Source organism: Lithobates pipiens, unplaced genomic scaffold (genome assembly GCF_037356315.1).
Source record: "Lithobates pipiens isolate NorthernLeopardFrog02 unplaced genomic scaffold, aLitPip1_a1.2 Scaffold_27, whole genome shotgun sequence".
Lineage (NCBI taxonomy): Eukaryota > Metazoa > Chordata > Amphibia > Anura > Ranidae > Lithobates > Lithobates pipiens.
Genome location: NW_027507788.1, coordinates 50,230,359 through 50,246,749, shown reverse-complemented (window position 1 = coordinate 50,246,749; position 16,391 = coordinate 50,230,359). Strand labels below are relative to the sequence as shown.

Genomic DNA, 16,391 nt, shown 5'->3' with positions numbered 1-16,391 from the left:
CCCACTTTAAGGAGCAGTGCACGAAGAGTTTTTGACAAAACTATTCCTCATAAAAGAACTAAGAATGTCCAGGAAAATTCTTATACAGTATGCTTCAGGAATGCAAAGTTCCAGACACTCCTATTACACTAGAAAATATACAAAAAGCTTGCAACCAATTGTTGAAGCTACAAGGAACTGCTTTACGCCTGTTATTTATAAATTGTTATACTTTCTCAAGTCTATTATCTTTGGCAAATCAAGGTGAGTAGAAAATTCTGGACAGCCGCACTCCAAATTAAATTTCTCGTGCCTTTATTAGAACATCAGGATCACACTGTACATTTCACAGCAAAGTAATACAGATCTTTAGCAGAAGGGAGCACTTACATATTATCAATGTATTTGCCCTTCTGAGGGCTTGTTTAGGTGTAGCCACAGCAGCATCATCTTGCAGGTTAGAATTTGTAATTCCAGACGGTTAGCAGAAGTTATAGGAACCATTTTTATAAATTTTTTGCCTCTCCTATAATTAAGCTGCTGTCTTTGTTGTGTCTCGTCCCTTGGCATGGACTGGCATTCAAACTAACAAAGTCTCTTATTCCTTGTTACAGGCAGTTCTGCTCATGCACCCACCCCTGGGAAACACCACGATGATCATCATTTGCCAGTCTTGGCAAGCATTTCCTCTCTCCAGAGTCCTATTGCTTCTTATACTTGGCATCTCAACTAATCTCATCTTAGTAACCCTGCAACTTGTTTCAATATAGATATTCTCCTAAAGGAGTACAGCTGTACCGCTCGGAGACAACCCCTTTTCCCGCAGTGAAACCAAACCAGTATTCATCAACATGAATCAAAGGACAGAAAGGGAAATTAGGGATTTTTGCGGTGCTAATTAACAAAATACAGTTAATTGAAGTACAAAGTTAGTAGTACAAAAATTTATTAAGTTTGAGCTTAAAATCAGTAGCAATATATGCTTAAAAGATTCAGAATAATGCAATACAGTGGTTGTTCTCGTCAAGCACACATAGTCCCGACATGTTTCGCATTAGATTGCTTCTTCAGGGGATGTGTGAAAGTTTGAACAAGATCTAAACCGAAAATACAAAGTACAAAATAATAATAAAGTATGTCACAACATTCGTAAATGCAGAAATAGAGGGGAAGGGGAAAGGGGGAGGGGAAACAACAGACACACACACATCAAACCCACCTTTAACCACTACGTTGGTGGTAAAGTAGTGGGATTGTCCACCTCGGGGGTTAGCCACAGCAGTGCTGAATCGCAGGGGGCTAAAAAGCCAACCCAAGAAAACTGATAAAAAAAGGAATATATAGTAAGACCAAATTTGAAATTTTGGGATGATTTAAAGTTCTTTGAGTACCTAGCTTAATTTCAAGGTTGCTAAAATAAAACAACCTTTTGGGGGTGAAGGACCCTCTAAAGTATAAAAATTGAGAAAAAATAGTACAAGGATGTATTTTAGTTTCAAATGTATTACTTACGTAGGTTGGATAATTGTAAGCAGTGGGGACGCTCGCATTTTGAAAAGAAATCTTTTTGAGCAGTCAGGGAGACATACCTGCATAGAAATACCAGCTGAGTGGCCAATCAAGGAAAAAACAAAACGAAGATAAGAAAAATTAAAATTAAAAAAAAAAAAAAAAAAAAAATGTATCTCAAAAGGGTGGTGTGTACATCATAAACTGAGTGTTATCCGGACACCAACCCTCAGGCATATAGATATACCCAGAGAGTTAAACATTCGCATCCCAAGGCATAGAATTCAAAGCCAGGGAGTTAATGCAAGCATATGAAAAGGGACATAGACAGTAGCCTAGGTCCAAAGGGTTGAAACACCGGCAGAGAGATACGTGAAATTCACTAAACCTTTCAATTCACGTACAAATAGAAATAATGATAACACTCCCAATGTCTCTCCACCCTCCTCTTTTTCTTCTACACAGTCCACCATGTACCGTGACCTGTCTGAGGACAGAGTACCGAAAAAAAGAGAAGGGAACTCTGAACACGCCTCCACTGAGTCCCTTCGGAATCAATTGGGCACTCCGCTCTCTCGTCGGGCACCACCATTTTCATCGAAACCAACACCTGCTGGTACACTTGCGATGTTTCACCCCTCTCACTCTCTTTCTTTAGGCTCTCGTGGCACACAATCAATGTCAAATCAATGCACAGCCCCTTCGGCCCAGGCAACTTCCTCCATAACTTCTTTGCAATCTGCGAATCCATCGGTAAGCACTACCAATGTCATTATCTCGCCTCTAGGTACTCCTTTACCTGCAGATTTGAAATTGGCACCTATTTTTTTAGGCAAGGACCAGATTCCACCGATGATTTGAATGACATTTATGTACAAGGTACACTTGATTCATCTACAAATGAGTTGTCAATAATAAATTTATCATCACAGAGATTATCCGAACCTGAATTGGAAGTCTTGAAATTAGGACTAACCTTTTGTCCTGATTCAAATACAACCAAATTTCAACTTATTAAGGATTTACATCTTTTTGCCCGTAGACTGTTATATCGAGTTATCTTTGATAAGCCTGTTACTCCAGACTTTGATAGTAATGACGATGTCCGGTCTTATGAAAATATGACCGAACATTATGCCATCAAAAATTTGATGGAATTATGGGAGGAGGGAAACACTGATGACGACGACTCGGAAGCAATTTCCACTCCTAGTCTGTCAGTCCCAGGTGTTTCCTCCCCCCCCCCTCCATCCTTTAAATGCAAATCTAGAGCATTTCCTTTACTCAATGCAAACCCAAACATTTGGGCGTTTATACAGCAAACAACTATAGAGATTGAGAAATTGTCGTTTCATTCACCTTTATCTAACAATCTTTCGTTACAACATAGAGCAGCTATTAAATCCTTACAAAAAAATACAAATTTAATTATTAAGCCCGCAGACAAGGGCGGAAATTTGGTGATCATGGAAGTTGCACAATACACCTCCATGTGTCGAAATATACTGTCCAATAGAAATTGGTATCGTCCTATTTCTAAAACTGTCATTCTAAATTATCGAAATATCTATTTGAATCTCATTTTTAAGGCATATCAACAAGGGGTCATTGACCTCAACACATGGAAATTTCTAAACATCAAGGATCCAAAGATTCCAACTTTTTACGCACTACCGAAAATTCATAAGTCTCAAACAAATCCCCCAGGACGTCCTATCATTTCCGGATGTTCCTGTTTAACTGAAAATGCGAGCGCATTAGTTGACAGCTATCTAAGTCCACACGTCATCTCTCTATCTTCATATGTTAAAGACACCATCGATTTGTTAAGAATGATTGAGGGACTGTCTCTCCCTCCCAACTCATGGTTGGTTGCCCTGGATATCGAAAGCCTCTACAACACAATTCCCCATGACAAGGGAGTTGAAGTTGTACGCAGGTTTCTTTCTGAAAGAGGTTCCTCTTTCTTACAATATAGTTCTTTTGTTGTGGACCTTCTTGAATATATTCTTAAGCATAATGTCTTTGTTTTTGACTCCACCCACTACCTCCAGGTGCAGGGAGTTGCGATGGGGACTAAATGTGCCCCATCGTATGCAAACCTGTACCTGGGGGGGTGGGAAAAGGAAACTTTCTCTAGAGAAGATTTGTCACCGTTCTTGGATAAAATTATTTCATGGTTTCGTTATATCGATGATGTTCTTTTCTTTTGGGCAGGTACGGAAACAGAATTAAAAACTTTCTTTCAATTGATTTCTATTAACAATTTCAATTTGAAATTTACTATGCAACATAGTCAGTCAATAGTTAACTTTTTAGACATAACTATCTCGGTGGACAGTGAAGGTAGACTCAACTCTCTCTTATTTAGGAAACCATCTGCCGGTAACACGGTTTTACACGCTACTAGCTTTCACCCAATTTCTTTGATTAACAGTATTCCCTATAGCCAATATTTGCGTTTAAAGCGAAATTGTAGCAAAAATTCAGATTTTAATATAGCAGCTGATGACCTTTACCAAAGATTGAGAAAAAGAGGATACAGTCATAAATGCTTGAAACGAGCCTATAACCGTGTAAAACCTAAAACTAGAACTTCACTTATTTTTTCAACCCGACGTCCCAATACAAATGATTCAGTTAGAATTATTACTCGCTATTCCAATCAGCATCGTAAGTTCAAAGAAATTTTACACAAGTTTTGGCCACTCCTTCTAGCTGACCCTATTACCAAGAAACATATTAAAAACTTCCCCGAAGTTACCTTTAAAAGAGTTCCCTCTCTCAAAGATTAATTAGTGCATAGCCACTTTGAACAACCAAAGTTGGACACTAGAAAAGTAACCAGTGGCACTTTTCCTTGTGGCCATTGTGACGTTTGTTGTTATGTCAATTCACATACCAAACTTAAACTGCCAAATGGCAAATGGCACTCCATTAAACATCGAGTCACATGCCAAACACAGGGCGTTATATATCTGGCCCGTTGCCTTTGTGGCGGGTTCTATGTAGGTAAAACAAAGCGACAATTTTGTATTCGAATCAAGGACCATATCAAACCCATTATCAAGAAGAAAATGGAGACGGCCATCAGTCGACATGTTGGCCTCTCCCATGCCTTCAATCCCAAATTTATCACCTTTTCCGCACTTGAACATATCCCCCTTGATGTGAGAGGGGGCAGTGTGGATAATATCTTACTTCAACATGAAGCTGAATGGATTTTCAACCTAAGGGCTACAACTCCACCTGGCTTCAATGAAAACTTAAGCTTCAAACCTTTTTTATGATATAGAAACCTTTTCTGGCCTTTCAATCTTGCTGACCGCTCTTCTGAGAGGGAACCTGGTTGGGTTCCCATTTCCCTTTCCCCTCCTTCCCCTTTTCCCTCCCTCCCCTCCCCTTCCCTCCCTTCCCCCCCCCCCCCCCCTCCCTTCTTTTTTATTTTTATTTTTATTTATTTTTTCATTGTTCTATTGTATTATTTGAAATCTGTCTGTATTGATTTGTTTTGAGTATAAAAATACATCATGTATATGTCTATATGTTTACGATATTATTATGTTCTGTTATGTGCAGCTTTTAGAGAATTATTTTTTTGTTCTTCCCTTTTTAGGATTTCCCACCCGAATGGTCCACCTCTACGGCTTCCCCATCAGTGCTGTTCGCACGGACACCCGGGGGCACAGGCGCCTTGTGTGCCATTGCCCCTTTTCAGCGCTGCGACGCTCCCCCTACATTGGTCGGAAGGATTGGCTATTTCTTCTGCCATTCTGTTCCGACCCTCTTTTCCATCGTTTTTTGCCTCTACGCCTGACCGGGCGGTCAGATTGATGGCCGCGTTCGTTTATGCCTTCGCTTTCTACGAAGGCATCGATCGTTCCCCTCTTTCCTCCGCCCACATGCCTGAGGCATTATGGGGTTTGTAGGCCTATTCAGTCTCGTCCCATTGGTGAGCATGCGCAATAGCGCTCCTTTTGTCCGCATCAGGCCGACTACGTCAGACGCCGGCTTGATGGCGGGGCATATAAAAAGCCTTCGTAATATCGTCATTCCGTTGCGGGTTGCAGCCAAGGGTGACGCTTGATCGTTCAGACTCTGTACTTTTCGGTAAGCTTATTGTTATATTCTTAAACATTTATTCGATCGGTCTTTTTTTCATTTTAAAACGTTCACGTATCTCTCTGCCGGTGTTTCAACCCTTTGGACCTAGGCTACTGTCTATGTCCCTTTTCATATGCTTGCATTAACTCCCTGGCTTTGAATTCTATGCCTTGGGATGCGAATGTTTAACTCTCTGGGTATATCTATATGCCTGAGGGTTGGTGTCTGGATAACACTCAGTTTATGATGTACACACCACCCTTTTGAGATACATTTTTTTTTTTTTTTTTTTTTTATTTTTTTTTTTTTTATTTTAATTTTTCTTATCTTCGTTTTGTTTTTTCCTTGATTGGCCACTCAGCTGGTATTTCTATGCAGGTATGTCTCCCTGACTGCTCAAAAAGATTTCTTTTCAAAATGCGAGCGTCCCCACTGCTTACAATTATCCAACCTACGTAAGTAATACATTTGAAACTAAAATACATCCTTGTACTATTTTTTCTCAATTTTTATACTTTAGAGGGTCCTTCACCCCCAAAAGGTTGTTTTATTTTAGCAACCTTGAAATTAAGCTAGGTACTCAAAGAACTTTAAATCATCCCAAAATTTCAAATTTGGTCTTACTATATATTCCTTTTTTTATCAGTTTTCTTGGGTTGGCTTTTTAGCCCCCTGCGATTCAGCACTGCTGTGGCTAACCCCCGAGGTGGACAATCCCACTACTTTACCACCAACATAGTGGTTAAAGGTGGGTTTGATGTGTGTGTGTCTGTTGTTTCCCCTCCCCCTTTCCCTTCCCCTCTATTTCTGCATTTACGAATGTTGTGACATACTTTATTATTATTTTGTACTTTGTATTTTCGGTTTAGATCTTGTTCAAACTTTCACACATCCCCTGAAGAAGCAATCTAATGCGAAACATGTCGGGACTATGTGTGCTTGACGAGAACAACCACTGTATTGCATTATTCTGAATCTTTTAAGCATATATTGCTACTGATTTTAAGCTCAAACTTAATAAATTTTTGTACTACTAACTTTGTACTTCAATTAACTGTATTTTATTAATTAGCACCGCAAAAATCCCTAATTTCCCTTTCTGTCCTTTGATTCATGTTTCAAACTTTCAGGGATGAGGTGCCATCTTTGTTAGGTGTTGCTTGAGGTTGAACCATCAAAATTATTCCAGTATTCATCAACCTTCGAGGAAATACACCAGAGGGGCCATACTACCGATGAGCCCCCCACCCCTTTTACCACATCTGTTACAGCTACCGTCACTGACCAACAAACTAAACACCGCCAACCCACCAGCTTTCATGACGACCATCTTCACTTGAACCTGTAATGACAACATGCAATATAACCATTAAACCAACAATAAAGGGAGGGTGGGTGAGGAAACTGCCTCCTCGCGTGATAGCTGCCGACTACCTCCACCCAGCTCCGCCCCCTATAATAATGGCCGCTCCCTGCTCTGCCCCCTTATCCTCTCCTACCTTAACCCCTTACAGTGTGTCACTGGGCACACTGTCATGCCCGCCCTACGCTAACTGTTAACTGCAGTGCCTTCCCGCTCCGGTCCTCACTCTACTCTCTGAATACAGTCTTTTATCCAGTTTTTTGTCCATTTACAAACTGATTTTTCTAGGCCTGTAGACTTAACCTTACACATTAGCCATGTGTAGGGAACTGTTTTAAACGCTTTTGCAAAATCCAAGTATACTACGTCTGCAGCCATTGGTTTACTTACAAGGTTTTACTTACCTTAATAAAAATAAATCTGATTTGTCCAACAACTTTTGTCTTTGATGAATACATGCTGTCTGTTGCTTAAAATATTTTTCCAGCAAGAACTCATCTTTGTGGTCTTTTATTGAACTCTCCAGCATCTTCCCAACTATAGATTAACACTAACAGGTCTATAGTTACTTGGTAAAGACATTGATCCCCTTTTAAATAAAGGCACCACATTGGCTCTACGCCAATCCAATGGTACTATTCCAGTCATTAAAGTGATACTAAAGTCTTTGTTTAAAAAAATAATAATAAACATGTTATACTTACCTGCTTTGTGCAGTGGTTTTTCACAGAGCAGCCTCTATCCTCCTCTTCTCGGGTTCCACACCGGCACTTCTGGCCCCTCCCTCCTGCCAAGTGTCCCCACAGCAAGCAGCTTGCCATGGGAGAACCCAAGCTGAGCCGTTGCTCTGTGTGTCCATTCACACACGGTGGTTTGGCCCCGCCTTCTCCATCTCCTGTACGGCTCACTGGTTGTGATTGACAGCAACCAATGGCACAATGACACTTGAAAAACGTGCAAGAAACCACGAGCAGGAACATGCATTTCCGCTACCATGAAGTGTGAATGAAATGTGCTTGGAGGAAGGCTTTAGGCTTGAAGAATGACCAGGATGGAGAGATGAGGATTAAAAAAAGAAAAAACACTGGTCCATCAAAGTTGCGTGGGATTGATAGTCATGCTGGATGACATGTGATTTTCATGTGGTGCTACTAGTGTGAACCAGGGCTGTCTATCCAACCCCGCTCAGAATCAGCACAGCTAGCTTCCAGCAGCTCAGTACTGTGTATGTGTGTATATTAAGGGGTTTCCTTCTTGACAATTGATGTGATCTATGAGGCTGGACTTAAGACATTTTGGACTATTTCTGTAGGTGTGAATGGTGGGATTGAATCCTAATTAGGATGTATTCAATCCCTCCCACCATTAGCTGTGAAGGAAGTTACATCATTTGCAGAGCCTGAAAGACTACAAAGGGGAGTGCTATAGACTGTAGCTTCTGCAGGAAGTGCCTGTGGAAGAGTCCAGACATCCCAAGTCTCCCGGGAGGTTTGGGAGTCTGCTGAATTTCTGTTGTGGCTCCTGGACCCCCACAAGCGCCTCCCGATATCCCGGCTGTAGGACCGATCCTAGATGGTTCCCTAGTTCACAGCGGGGAATGATCGGTGCAGCAGGAGGGACAGCTGTGAACACTGTTCTCCATGTATAGCTTTTTAACTGACAGCTGCTTCTCCTTCTCTCCCTCCCATGGCTGTCAGCTCCCTCCCTATGTCCTCTTCCGGACACTCCTCCAGCTTCCTGTCCGTCTCCGGCCCCCCTCCATGTCCTTATTTTCCCCCCATGCTCTCCTCTAGCCCCCTGTCGTCCTCCTCCTCCACCCCCCTTGTCACCCACAGATGGCTTCCCTCCTCTCCCCCGGCTGCTGTGGGGATGTGTCAGGATGAAGAGCGGAGGAGGGGCCCGGTAAATATGTAATTTACGGGTCCCTTCCTATTCTGAATTGGACACAGTGAGCAGAGCTCGCTCCTGTGTCCTGTAAAAACTGAGCAGCGCTAACTCTGCTTCTGTTTATGAATGGACAGGAGTCGCTGACTCCTGTCCTTTCATCTTCAATACTTAGAAAGGGGGTGGGAATCTGTGTCCTCAGTCCCTTTCTCTGTCTCAAAGGGGAGATGTCATAGGTATGTTTAGATATCTGATACTTCACCAAAGTCTCGAGTGTCAAGAAATATAAAAAAAAAATTATTGTACAAAAAATCAAAAAAATGTAATTGTAAAAAAAATATATAAAATATAAAAACTACTGACACCACTCCCCCTAGCCCTACCAACACTCCCCCCTGCCCCAAACCTCCCCCCTCCAAAAAAAAAATAAAAAATCAGCGTGGAAAAAAAATAAAAATAAATAAATCCATAAAATAAAAAACTACTGACACTATTCGATGCCACATACCCCCCACCCCCTTCCCCAGAAGCACTGTAGAAAAATATTAACTATTTACCACCCGCCCACTGTCATATGACAGCGGGACAGTGCAGCTGTAGTTCTGGGCGGACGTCATATGATGCGATCACCCTCTCTGCGCCCGCAACGTCACTGGGGACCCGATACACATGCACAACGGCCGCGATGTCCACCGAGCACCCGCGATTGCCCAGTAACAGAGCAGGACTGTGGATCTGTGTGTGTAAACACACAGATCCATGTTCTGTCAGGGGAGAGGCGACTAATGGTGGGTTCCCTGTACAGAGGAACACCGATCAGTCTCCTCCCCTTGTGAGTCCCCTCCCCCTACAGTTAGAATCACTCCCTATGAACATAATTAACCCCTTGATCACCCCTAGTGTTAACCCCTTCATTGTCAGTCACATATATATAGTAATCAATGCATTTTTATAGCACGGATCGCTATATAAATGTGAATGGTCCCAAAAATGTGTCAAAAGTATCCGATGTTGCAATATCGCAGTCATGAATCGCAGATTGCCGCCATTACTAATAAAAAAAAATGATATAAATCTATCTATGTAGACACTATAACTTTTGCGCAAACCAATAAATATATGCTTATTGCAATATTTTTTACCAAAAATATGTAGAAGAATATGTATCGGCCTAAACTGAGGAAAAAAATAGTTTAAAAAAAAAAAAAAATATTTGGACATTTATTATAGCAAAAAGTAAAAAAAAAATGTGTTTTTTTTCCAAACTTGTCACTCTTCTTTTGTTTATAGCACACAAAATAAAAACCACAGAGGTGATCAAATACCACTAAAAGAAACCTCTATTTGTAGGAAAACAATTATAAAAATTTAATTTGGGTACAGTGTTTCATGACCGTGCAATTGTCATTCAAAGTACGACAGCGCTGAAAGCTGAACATTGGCCTGGACAGGAAGGGGGTGAAAGTGTCCTGTACTGAAGTGGTTAAAAACTCCCTGAAATGAGTTTGCCCTCTCCCTGAAATTAGTTTTTGCAGGTTGGGATGTCTGAGAGTCCATCAGTAGGATATGCAGAGTGTCACATGTTCCAAAGCCTCAACGAAACCCAAAATATAAGGGGATCTGCAGACAACAGAGCAATATAGTACAGAGGTATGATCTATGCTGGGATTGATCATTCCATTCCGTTCTAGTTAGAAGAAAGTTAGAGTTCAGCTTTAATGTTGTTTCGCTTCGACTCCAGACTTGACAATCATTAAGCTTCTACAATCTTGATGGTGCTGGCATATATTTACTTCTAACTGTAGAAGCTATTACTTTTTTAGTGTCAAAATAACAATGAAGCTACTATATCAAAGGAAATAATGGTGCTGCAGATTTTATAAGTGCTATTGAAGGCATTCACTCAAGCAGCGGACAGAGCTGCCACATTTCTGGACAAAATTGTTGTAAAAAAAAATAATCTCTGTTGCTCACAGTAACACTAAGGTAAAGAACTGAAATGGTCAGCCTTTAGAACTTTGTGGCAACCAAATCTATAAGCGGAAAGCTAAGAATTCAGACAGATTTCCTAGAAACACCCAGCAGAATTTCCAGTTGAGAATAGTAAAGAGTTTCCATTAAACCTTTCTTTCTTCTATTCAGCTAGACTGTAAAAAAAAAAGAGCGTCCTATGTGGAAGAGTAAATTGAAATACATTTTCACTGCACAATACAGCGTTTTAGATTTTCCATAATGGTATCCTTAACTGCAGTGATTTTGAGCTGGTACGGTACATGAGCTACTTTTTACAGCTCTTCTATATTGTGCAGCCTGAAAAACAAAGCTGGAGTTCAGTACTTTTAAAACTATTCAGTATATAATTTTACAAAATAATTTTACAACAAGAAATGGCAAACAATACATCGTTGAGACTTTATTAATGAACCCATTTCCACTAAAAGCTGGAATGCAAATCAATTTCATTTGTGGTGTGTTACCAATGGTATCAAATCATTTTGTTCTCTTTTTTAATGAATCTACATGCACTTAATGATTTAGCCCTCATTCACGCTAAATTCAACTTTGAACTTGTGTGACTTCACATGAAGTTGCACAACTTCAAACCCGTAGGTCAGTGCAAAATCACGTGCAACTTGGCTGACATCTGTGTGACTTTATGCACAGATGTCTTTGCAAGTCGCACCTGAAATCGCAAAAGATAGTGCAGGAACATTTTTTCGAATAAGTGCGATAGCGCAAAGTTAGTTGCACCCATTTGAACAGTTCCATTGCCGACAATAGGCTGCGACTTGTCATGCAATTTGGACCCTTCAAATCACATGACAAATTAAATTGTGTGAATAGGGGCTACAACAAACAGTTGGTGTTACTGACTAAGGATGAGCCGAACACCCCCCTGTTCGGTTCGCACCAGAACCTGCGAACAGACCTAAACTTTGCATGAACTTTAGAACTCTATTAAAGTCAATGGGACTCGAACGTTTAAAATCTAAATTGCTAATTTTAAAGGCTAATATGCAAGTTACTGTCCTAAAAAGTGTTTGGGGACCTGGGTCCTGCCCCAGGGGACATGGATCAATGCAAAAAAAAGTTTTAAAAACGGCCGTTTTTTCAGGAGCAGTGATTTTAATAATGATTAAAGTGAAACAATAAAAGTGTAATATTCCTTTAAATTTCATACCTGGGGGATGTCTATAGTATGCCTGTAAAGGGGCGCATGTTTCCCATGCTTAGAACTGTCCCTGCACAAAGTGTCATTTCTGCAGGAAAAAAAGTCATTTAAAATAACTCGCAGCTATAATGAATTGTCGGCTCCCGTAATACAGGGAACACTCATTGAAAGTCATTGATAAAAAAAAAAAGCGTGAGGTTCCCCCAAATTCAATTACCAGGCCCTTCAGGTCTGGTATGGATATTAAGGGGAACCCCGCGTCAAATAAAAATGACGTGGAGTTCCCCCTAAAAATCCATACCATACCAGACCCTTTATCCGAGCAAGCAACCTGGCAGGCCACAGGAAAAGAGGGGGGAGGAGAGAGCACCCCCCTCCTGAAATGTACCAGGCCACATGCCTCAACATTGGGAGGATGCTTTGGGGTCCCCCCCAAAGCACCATGTCCCCATATTGATGAGGACAAGGGCCTCATCCCCACAACCCTGGCCGGTGGTTGTGGGGGTCTGCGGGCGGGGGGCTTATCAGAATCTGAAAGCCCCCTTTAACAAGGGGACCCCCAGATCCCGGCCAACCGTTTGAAATGGTAACGGGGTACAAAAGTACCCCTACCATTTCACAAAGAAACTGTAAAAGAATGTTAAAAAAGACACACACACCATTGCAAAAGTCCTTTACTAAAGGTAAAAAATAAATAAAAAAAGATTCCAGTGGTGGTAATTCACTCTTGCTATCCAGCGACGTATGATGCTCTTTCTGGGGTCCAGAGATGGCTGATGTGATCCAGCGAAGGGTGATCTCTCCCTCCAGTCCAGAGCAGCGCAGTCCATCCATCCTTCTTCTGTCTCCACTGGCGGAGACACTGCCTGGCTTCCCCAATGACGTATGGGTGACCCCGCCCCCCTCTGATGTAACGCAGGTTTCTAAAGTTTCCGCAGTTATGGATAGAATGAGAAGCGGTTACAAACTGTTATGCCGTGTACACACGATTGTAAAAATTCGACCAGCAAAAGACCGATGAGAGATTTTGGTCAGAAAGTGTGACCGTGTGTATGCTCCATCTGACTTTTGCTGGCGGAATTTCCCCCAGAAAAAGATTGAGAGCGGGTTCTCAATTTTTCAGTCGGAAAAAGTTCCTATCCAAAAATGCGCTTGCGTGTGAGTAAAAACTCACGCATGCAAAGATTTAAGTACTAGACGAAATCGCTCGGTGTAGTAAAACTACCGTTTAATGGAGAGGGCACATTTGTCACGCTGACATTTTTTAAATAGCTTAATGCAGCGCATTCTCTTCTTCTTTAAAATGGTTGAAGAATGAAGTTGTTTTGCTGCTCATATTCCCAGTTCTCACAAACTTCTTTCTTTATTATTTCTCATGATCACATGAATAATCTTTTTTGCTTTTAAAGTTAGATCTCCATAATAATGTTTGGAATTATTTTTTATTGTCGTTTTATTTAATTTTAATGAAGAACTTTTTTTTTGGAATATTTTGAAATTATTTCAATAATGTTTATTTTCTTTGTGTGTTAAGTTTGCACAACAATATTATTATCTTGTATTTTTAAAGCTCAAGGAGGTTGGTTGGTGTCCCTTGTTAATTTGACCTTGTATTTTTGAAATGTACCTGCCTACTCACAAACTGTCCTATTTGTAGAAAAACACATAGGCAAGTATTTTCATATGAAAAAAATCTCCATTCATTCTGGCTCATAACAAAATAAAGAGGAAGGCAACGCTGGAGAAACTGCTGGAATTTGCAAAGCCTTTGTACCCCAGGGCACACATCAACTCTTTTGAAATCAAATTTGTTAGCTTGAGAAGTGCATACAATAGAGAGCACAATCTGGTCCAAGACTCCCAGAGATCAGGAGCAGCAGCAGATGACATATGTGTCTCCAGGCTGTGGTAAAACAGACCAGACTGAACCCAGGCCATCAATTTCTTGTATTCCCTGCAGAGGAGGAGGAGGATGGACGAGCGCACATAAGTGCATGTTATCACTCCTTTGGCCCCGCCAACTCCTGGCTGACACTTATCCCGCCTCCTCCTGGCTGGCACATTCCATAGCCTCGTCCTGACTGAGGTCTTCCTGTGTATGAAAAAGGGACATAGTTTTAGTTTTTGGTTCATCAATCACACACAATTTTCAGCTCATGACTGTTGCAAATTGAATGTTAATAAATCACATTAATTATCGCAGATAAACACGAGATTAGGAGAAGGAGCCCAAACTGCCTATTGAACTTATGGTTTATAGTCCCGTTGTATGTGTTGTATGTCACCGTTTTCTTGACGGACAGAATTTTGTGTGACCGTGTATATGCAAGACAGCTTGAGCAGAATGCCGTCAGAAAAACCATCATACCTTTTTCCGATGAAAATTCCGATTGCAATTAATTACAAGTAATTTTACTATAGCCAAAACCTTTTTTTAAGTTATGGACAGAGAACAGTTACAAATAAACTATGTCATTTTTTTTTTTGCTACCTTTGTCCCTACTTGGAAGACCTAACTTCTGTATTTGCCTTGGTGACCCTTTTTACCATTTTTAATAATACTGTATTTTGAGCATAGCCAGCTTCAAGAAAAGCCCTATGCAAGCCTTTGAAAGCTTACTGCACAGGGGCAAAATACTTTTGCCAGGGCATAAAAACAATATAGCCGGTTTAACTTTGGGTATCAAGGTTGAGGTTTGGAGTTTTTTTTTGGATTTTGTTGGATTTCCTTTTTTTTTTGTTAGTTTTTGTTTAGGTTCAGGGTAAGGCTTCATTCCCATGAGGCCACCTCTGTCCGCCAGCTCAGCGGGAGATCTCTCTGTTGAGCTCTGCTGAGCCGGCAGATGGCAGGTACCTCTCTGCTCACTGAATGGGGAGGGGCTTGTCTAGCGCCGCTGGTTGCTATTGAGAGATCGGCCGAAAACAGGCAGCATATCAGTTTTCATCAGATCTCACCTGATCCGATTTGCCAGGGAAGGATGTGAACGTAGGGCCATCCATCTGATTTTAGCAGATAGAACCGGGTCGGATGTCAGCGGAAATGTCATTACTGACATCCGTTGCTCCATAGGCTAACATGGAGCACACGTTAAGGTCCGCCGACAAAATTGACAGGTGGACCTGAACGATCCGACAGTGTGAAAGGGGTCTAAAGCTCATTCCCAGCTAATGCCGTGTACACATGTATCAGACTATTCGGCGGACTTAGTCTGGCGGACAAACCACCGGACTGTCCGCCGGACTGTCCGAACGAGCATACCTGCCCACATACAGTACTTTTGCGGTGGGCTATCCGCCGTAGTTTTGAAATGAACGGACTCGCCCACACACACGGAGGAAAGTCCATTCATTTTGAACGCGGCTCCAGGTAGCCGGGACTAGCGAAGGAAGCGTCGCTGGCCCCATCGCCTGGTATGGAGTTAAAGGGAAAGCCCTACACCGAAGAAATGGCATGGGGTCCCCCCTAGGTCCATATCAGCCCCTTATACGAGCACGCTACCCGCCGGTCAGGAAAGGGTGCGGGGACGAGTGAGCGTTCCCCTCCTGAGCCGTATCAGGCCGCGTGCCCTCAACATAGGGGGGTGCTTTGGGGAAGGGGGGGCCACGCGCCCCCCACCCCAAAGCACCTTGTTCCCATGTTGATGAGGACAAGGGCCTCTTCCCGACAACCCTGGCCGTTGGTTGTCGGGGTCTGTGGAGGCCCGGCAAGAAGAACCAAAGAGGGGGACAAGACCCCCGAAGAGGTGGACAAGACCCCCGAAGTCGGAAGAAGACCCTCGGGCGGCGACGAAGAAGAAAGCCGAGCTCCTCTGCTAGTAAATGAGCTAGCAGAAGATAGAGGAGGAGTCCGGCGAGAAGACCCCCGGAGCTGTGCAATAAATTATTTTTAAACCTTGTGTGTTGTCTTTTTTTGACATTTTTTTTCACAGGTGAATGGGTAGGGGTACATTGTACCCCATACTCATTCACATAGGGTGGGGGGCCGGGATCCGGGGGTCCCCTTATTAAAGGGGGCTCCCGGATTCTGATAATCCCCCCGCCCGCAGACCCCGACAACCAACGGCCAGGGTTGTCGGGAAGAGGCCCTTGTCCTCATCAACACGGGGACAAGGTGCTTTGGGGTGGGGGGGCTGTGCAACCCCCCTTCCCCAAAGCACCCCACCATGTTGTGGGCACGCGGCCTGGTACGGCTCAGGAGGGGGGCGCTCACTCGTCCCCAGCCCCTTTCCTGACCGGCTGGGTAGCGTGCTCGGATAAGGGTCTGATATGGACCTAGGGGGACCCCCATGCTATAACCTGGGGCCAATACTTTGACTTTCACAAATGATGAAGCCTGCAATCTGTTTTCAGTCTAAATGAAGGCTGCAATATTTTTCAGCC

General features: G+C 42.4%; 1 long non-coding RNA gene across 1 annotated transcript; it reads left to right on the top strand.

The window, feature by feature from the left end:
- The first annotated feature begins 2,009 nt into the window (after positions 1-2,009).
- Positions 2,010-6,642, top strand: LOC143933181 (uncharacterized). Its single transcript, XR_013263028.1, has 2 exons — positions 2,010-2,241; positions 6,462-6,642. It is a non-coding gene; the product is annotated as an uncharacterized LOC143933181 (long non-coding RNA).
- Positions 6,643-16,391: the final 9,749 nt, after the last annotated feature.